Here is an 8,217-nt window from a genome sequence, read left to right on the forward strand (position 1 = left end):
GACATCTTTAGAACTCTGGCTCATACACTCAGAATAAGCAAATAAACACAGGCCTAAATGATTATGTATCCTAATCGAGAAATGTCATCCACTTTTTCTGCCATGTTCTAGTTTTCAGAAGCAAGTCAGCAAGCATAGCTCACTTCCAAGGGTAGGAAATAAAGCTAGTTGAAAGGGATCCTTGAAGTTATCTGAGAGGATACCTATTAAAGAAAAAACTGGCGATTATATCTTATTGTCTGGTTCAGCTGTGAAAAGCATTTATTAAAATACTGAACTCTGATCTGAGCAAAATGATTATAACATTATACTAAGAGGAAAAGGTAATAGGCTGGAATAAAAATGTATTGAACAGAAAAAGAAAGACAATTAAGCTCCTAGTCAACTGTGGGGAATAAAACAACACTTTAAAATAGCTAATCAAGAGGTACAACTCAGCAAGTCCTTTAGAAATATGAAAGGAAAATGTCAAATAATCAAATAAATATGATGGGAAAATCTGGGCAAAATAAATGTTACCATGAGAGGATAGTTTATGAGGATGGGTGTTGTTAATTTTTAAAAATCCTTATAGAACTCTACTAACTACTAAGCCATCTATGCACATGGCTTTGATTAGAATAACAGGGAGAAAACAACAAAAAGGAGATAGCAAAAGAAAATTGTGAAATTAGTTGCATCCAATGAAAATAATGTATCTTGAAGAAAGAAAAACTTTGACGCAACAAATATAAAACAGGAGTATGGCAATAGTGAATCCAGACTATACCCAATTCAGTGGACCTGTAGCTAACCGTCCAGCTGTACATTTAAATAACCAGACTCATGACTACCTTTGAACCCTGTGACAAGTGGCCAGCAAGAACAGCCTGAAACCTGACTCTTTGCTTCCATCCTTTTTTTCTTATCTGGCTCAGCTGCTTCCTGGGACCTAGATGTATTTCTAGGCATCAGCTTAGCTTTCAGGTTTTTGGAATATTTTTAGTGTTAATTTTTATAGGCTTTGGTTTAGAAATGCTGAAATCTGTTCCTAAGCCAAAATCATTTTCACGGCCTTTGCTGTTCTTCTGCAGAGATGCACTATGGCTGCTTTGACCTCTGGCTGCCTCTTTTCATTCACATCTCATTCAGTATTTCCTGCTCAGAGCCTTTTCCTGGCCAGCCAACTAAATGTGTACCTTTCCACAGCCTCATCCCAGTCTATCATATCACTCCATCTGGTTTTACTCTAGCATTTGTCAAAATGTGAATTTACTGTATTCATTTTTTTCCCTTTGTTACCATGGTAGTCGTGAAGCTTGTAATTACAAGTGTCCTCATATATCAATTACCCAAAAACTAATTGCTGAATGAAAAAATAGATTTTGTAGTGTAGGAATTTATTCTTATTGCAATAATGCTGCCTAACAAATCACTCTAAAATGTAATATCTTAAAATAACAAGGATTTCTTGCATGGCCATGGATTTCTGGCTCAACTTGAGTTCAGCTGATCTTGCTGGGCTCAGCCAGGCTTGGTTCCCAGCTTGTGTGTCATTCAGTTTCACACCATGTATTTCCTCAAGACTATAGACTACCCAAGCATATTGTTCTCATAGCAGATCCTCAGGAAAAAAAAGCAAGCAGTAGCTTATCATGCTTCTTGAAGTCTGGGTTGAAAATGGGTCACTGCTACTTGTGTGCGCTTTCCAATGATTAAAACTAGTGTCATGGCCAAGACTAACGTCAGTGGGGTGAGTGGAAAAGTAAATTCTAGCCACTACCACTCAGGAGTATAACACTAAATTAAACACATGTACACAAATAGAAATGCCCATGCCATTGCAACTTACTAAACACTAAGCATGTCACAGAGTATTAAGTATAAGGCATTTGATTTTTCCAACCACTTCATTTTGCATATGAGAAAACAGACACACAGAAATGGAAATGAAAAGACACTCCAATGTTACATGGGAAAAGAGTAGACATATTAAATTAAGATCAGTAAGTCAATCTCATCTGAACAAATTAATACATGAATGAAATCGATGGAGGGAAAGGATCAAGTAGAAAGACAGAAATTGAAAGCACGAGACAAAAAGCAAGATCCAAGTGAAGGCAGAGAATGAGATCAGTTGTACAGATGGAAAGCAGGCTCTAAGAGGAAAGATCCTACCAGAAGAGAAGGAAGAAGATATAGATATATAGATAGGTACATTTCTAGGTTGTAAGGAAGAAAAATAGGAGTTAGAAGTTCAGGTCTGAGTAATACAGTACAATACTTCTTTAACTTTTCTGATATAACATGAACAACCATAGCTCTAATATTATTGGTGATGAGTTGCCAGAACCCAGAACTCCAGGTCAGCTAGCTGCCCCTCTCAGCAGCATTGCAGGAAGGCTTCACTGTCTGTAAGTCCCCAAACTATACCGAACACAAAGCCAATGAGTGTTAGTATTGTTGCACTGAGATGATCTCAGTTTTCTTGGTGACATAAATGTGAGAGTCATTTGCCTAAAGTTAATGTAACAAAGGTTGTGTTGATGGCTTGAGGCAAATGAGAAGGGTTTGAAATAATATCTAAGCAGTGGTAGTGAACTATGTCATATGTGCCACAGCAGGTTGTTTGTATAATTGAAAGTTCGAAAAGTTTTCCCATCCCTGGTCTAAGGGAATTGGGAAAGATATGATCAAAAGCATCTAGAGACTTAACCACCAACCGAGAGCTGGCAGCACTAAGATTAGATCATGATGGAAGTGGTGCCAACCCAAATGGTTCAATGATTTCAAACATGTATGAGGCTGCTCATTGTGGACAATAAAAACAGGTATAATTCCTACTCCTAAACAGATTATACTCTAGTCAGTACATGCTTAGAATGAGTTAAAGACTTGAAAAAGGACTTGGTTATAATTCAGAACTTAAAACTAAAAACTGAGACATGGATTCATGCAAATGTAACCTTTCCATCTCATCTGCCTATATCAAATGCCACTGTCATTTAACTCTCTAATAAATTGCAGTCATAAATAGTGCTTAAGTGCAAGGTTTAATGAAGTCAATAAAATATGGCACAAGACAGTAGATTATAAATTATCTTCCTCTTCTTTATTATCAAATAAAAAGATAAACATCATTTACCTTGAGATAATATTTTTCAAAAAGTATTTAGAAGAGTTTCAGCTTCAATATTCCAAAGGATCACTGATGGCCAATAGTGTTTATGATTATGACACTAAAATTAAAAACATAGTCACTTCTATATCATTGCTGATAATTAAATATTAAGCATCAATGTCACAGAATAATAAAACTTTACCAAACTTTGCTCTTGTCCAAGTGGCTCATTTACATATTTTTTAAAATTGACATGAAGAATTTAAATAAATTATTTTCCAGAAGGCACACAACAAATTAGTAGTAGAATAGAAAAAAAAAATCCCAAATCTCCACATTCCCATTCCACAGTCATTCTGACATGCAAATCTCTTGTTAACTATGTCTAGCCATAATGTCAAGCAGGGGCTCCAGGCTGCCATGACAAGTAGCTCTGAACAAAGAAAGGAAATGAACATCCTTGAAGGGCCAGTTGTACACAATACCACACCGTTCTTCATGAAAGCACCAGCTCCCTCAAGAGCAGCCCTGGTACACGGAGGCCAAGGAGCACACAGTCCACAATGACAGTAGCAGAATCTTTAGGGGTCAGTGGAGCTGGGGTATCTGCTCTTCAAAGATTTTTCTGGCAAGCAGAATGTATACCATCTGAAAGCCTGAATAAATATGATAATTATAGGGGAACAGAAAGTGCTATTTGGTTTTTTGGTAAAAACTTTGTGAACCACTGGGTGCAGGCTCAGCCACAGCACGGCCTTAACCACAGCCACAGAAAGAATATTACCACTCACCCTTGTCCTCACAGTTCAGAATTCAGCCCAGGGAAGGGGTCTTAATAAGCTATTTAATAATTTGATTTCTATCTTCTGTGAGTCTCCCCAGAGATACAGATAATTAAACTTGGATTTCTGTTATTTCAAACTGACTTAAAACCCCATTTGCTTCTCCACATTCTCAGTATTCTGTTACTGTTTTCTGAGAGTTGCATGGAGCAATATTTCAAGTTCTTCAGGATAAGATGCAGAAAAGGATTTGACCTAATCTTGGTCAAGTAAAACCATTTAAAAGGTGTTATATTGTTGTTGTTGTTGTTGTTTTCATTTTTAGGAAAGAAGGTCATGGAGACTACAGCACATGAACCCATAGGACTGAAATGATTTTTAAAATTCAGAATGTTTAGTCTGCAAAGAATACGCATTAAAGAAAACTTTTCAGGTTTTCTTGAATATTTTTTAAAGAATTGTAAATTTGCATTTGTAAAAATTACCTATACTTGTCAGTTTTTAAAAGTCAGTTAATATCAAAAAAAAATGAAAGAGGGTCAAAAATCCTTTGAGTCCAGGCATAAAGCATGGAGGAGGAAGAGCATGATAAGCCAGGAAAGCCCTCCTTTCTGGAAAACAGAAGGGATTCTCTGAGTTAGGATAGGAAGAAAGAGTCTGAGGTCAAACACAATTTAGGTAGAACATATAAGCCCACTGAAAAAGGAACTTAATGGAGAATGAAATCTAAATATCCCCAAATGGAAATGAGGACTCTGAGACAGGAACCCAAAGTCTTTGGAGACTTCCGCACCAGAGGAGAAAGGCTGGTGCTGCGTTAGCAGATTGGCCCATTGTTGCCTCCCAGAATGTCTCCTACCTTATTGGGGCCTAAGAGCAGCCATGAAATCCTGGGCAGCCAAGAGAAGCATAAAATTGTCAGCAGCCTAGAGAGTTTCTGAGCATTTGATGGACCCAGAGTTGCTCATATGAGAGGGTTGTGGAAGGAGGAATAGGACACTACAAACCTAAAAAAGCCTTTCAGTCAGCAGCATGTGACAAATGGTCAGCAATCTGTATAGACACATCATGGGCAAGGAAGTGTGAATAAGGACTTGACACAAATGTCAGCACCTACCAATGTCAAGCTTGGGACAACATCATCCACACCACTCCAGCCTAGAATTCACACACACATCAGAGGGTAGGGTGGAGGATGGTGCCTCAGATCAGTGAAACGACAGACCACCACCTGAGCAATGTGGAGGTTCAAAACAGAAAGTGGTTTTCTTTTCTGTTCAAGAAACCCACATTTCTCCTCCCCATTGACTTATCGGACGAGGATATCTTAGGTGGACTGGATATATGTTTGGCCACAACAGGAAGCACTTCCTTAGCCTCAGCTGGCTCCTTCTCCCGATGCCCATGCATTGTAGTGAGCTAGTAACAATCCTTCTTAACTTGAATTTTACTGCTGTCATGTTTAAGTCATCTTGGTCATGTGGACTTTGCATTTATTTCTATAGAATTTCCAGTGTAACTAATATAGAGTCATATCATCATACCAAAATAGGAATAATCCATCTTTTTACACAACAGCATTCAAAGCAAAAGCTAAAACAATCACTGTGTGATGCCTCTGACTTTATTTAAGCATTTAGACCCTTCATGGAATAGACACTCCGGTCTATTGTAGCATCTATGGAGATCAGCTAAGGTCTGCAACAGCGGCTATCAAGATTTTATTTCTACTTTAACTATGAATAAAGGTAACAATTCTGACAATTACTTTGAATCTCAGATGTTTCATGTACTTTGCATACAATAATTTATTTAATATTTATAGACTCCTAGGAGCTATGACCGTTATCCTTATTGATAGCTCAGGAATCTGGTAGAAGAGGCCAAGGTCACAGCTGACCAACTGTTGACCAATGCATGTCTGCAGGCTTCCAAAGCCTATTTTCTTAATCACTAGCTATTCTGTCAGCCCAACAGCTTTTTTTCCCCCAGTGTAAATCATCCTGACAAATGTGATTTAAAGGAAAAATATCTGGTCATTTAAGGACACAATCCATGAAAATGTATTTATAATTCAGGAAGAGGAGGCAGGGGAGGGCAATCTCTACAAACCACGGTAAGCAATCTGTTCAGTCCCCAAAGCATGAAGTTTGATTTTCTTTTTATCTGGCATTTATGTTCAAGGGAATATAAATGTCAAGAATCAAGCATTCCCTCTGGATGGTGGAGTAATAAATAACTTTCATACCATTTTGCACAGATGCTCTAACTAAATTGAGACCAGGAAACATACAGACAACTATACCAACACACTGATGATGAATCTATTTTTAAGAGTAACTGTTAAATTAGAAAGATTTGTCAGATTTAAAAAAAGAAAAACTTCAGAGGAAATAATTTGGGCACAATTCTAAGAAATTCAAAGGAGATTCAAGGCTAGAGTGAATGAGAAAACTATTCAGCCAAAAAGGACTGAAAGAATCATTCCCCAGGTTTAATCTCATTCTCACTGTTTTTAAAGCATAAAGGCAAAACAAAGATGTTATACATCAGAGGGCTTAAAGTATTTCTTGAAATAGAGGAAAATATTTCTGACATAGTGAAACTTTATATTCCAAAAAATGTAATATCTAATAAATAATAATACATTATAAAAAGTAGTATCACCTGTTTTTAGGGAAATTTACACTTAAAACTAAAATAGGAATCATCATAAATTGATTAAATATAATACATTTATCAAATATGTTGGACCCTCTAGTACAGTAACAGCACTCTTGAATATTCATCCTAAGGTAATAAACCCTATTAGCAGCAAATGTTCCATGAAACATTATTTTGTTAAAGCAATGTATCACAAATAGACCCAAAATGTAGAAAACTAATAATTTCCTCAGTAACAATTACTTGGCAGGCATATCCAGGTACTTTCTCTTTTGATAATGAGGGAATCAGTTCAAAGAAAAGTTACCAAAGAGTAAACATTTGGTTAATAAAGGATAAAAGTAGAACCTAGAGGACGTCTGATAGGAGGATGGTTAATTATGTTCAGCAACTCAATGTCATTTTTATACTGCCATTAAAACCAATAGTTCTAATAGTACAGAAAGTAGTTAAGGATTAATACTTAAGTATATGCTCATGTACACACTCACACATGTAGCTGCCTTTATAACATATAAAATTATATTTACAAGTGTGCAGTAAGTAGAACATGAGGACAAAACCTTTGTCTTAGGAAGAGAATTATGAATGGCTTTCCTTAATTTTAAAATGTCCATTGTTCATCTATTCTCTTAAAAAATATTTATCGACCTAATCAGTGACCAAAATAAAGTCTCTGTCCTCATGGAGATTATATTCGAAATGGGGAGAAAAGTGATAAATCCTTGTGTTACATAAAATATGTTACCGATAGATACTATGAAGAAAATAAAAATATGAGGGTAGAGAACCATAGGGCACACGTTTAATAATAGCGGGCAAGGAAGGCCTCCCTGGTGACACTGCAAAGTGAAAAAAGAGGGAGGAAGCAACAGGACCTGCAGAAAAGTGCAAGTGACAAGAGAAACAAAATGTGCACAGGGGGATGGAATGCCACATAGACATTTTTAAAATGTGGGGAAAGTTAATGTATCCATATTAGGCACAAATAGTGTAAGAAAGAAAATATACACAGTTGTACCAGTAACCTAAAAACCTAACAGAAAAAAGATACTAAATCAAAATTTATAACAATACATTGATATGAGTTATCTTGGTGTAAATACATTTTTTGTGACCCATCTCTGCTTCATCTATAAACTGGTAGTGGCAGTAATAATTGTAGTATCTATTGTAAAGAGACATGACAGGCAAACTAAAATGCCCATTTGTCCATGTTTTAATCCCTGAAGCCTATACATTCCCTTATATAACAAAGGGGAAATCAGCTCCAAATGGAATTAAGGTTGTTACAGCTGACCTTAAAACAAGAAATTAAACATTATATTAACAAAGTCAAGGACAAAAACCATATGATCCTTTCAATAGATGCAGAAAAAGCATTTGATAAAATTCAACACCCATTCATGATAAAAACCCTGCAAAAAATTGGAATAGATGGTCTATACCTCAATTTAATAAAGGCTATTTATGAAAAACCATCAGCCAACATCATATTGAATGGCCAAAAACTGAAAACCTTCATGTTAAAATCAGGAACAAGACAAGGATGCCCACTATCGCCACTTCTCTTCAATATAGTTCTGGAAACATTAGCCACAGCAATTAGACAAGAGAAAGAAATTAAAGCAATAAAGATAGGAAAGGAAGAAGTTAAACTATCATTATTTG

The sequence above is a fragment of the Fukomys damarensis genome, unplaced genomic scaffold (genome assembly GCF_012274545.1).
Source record: "Fukomys damarensis isolate Sample0158 unplaced genomic scaffold, DMR_v1.0_HiC HiC_scaffold_16, whole genome shotgun sequence".
Lineage (NCBI taxonomy): Eukaryota > Metazoa > Chordata > Mammalia > Rodentia > Bathyergidae > Fukomys > Fukomys damarensis.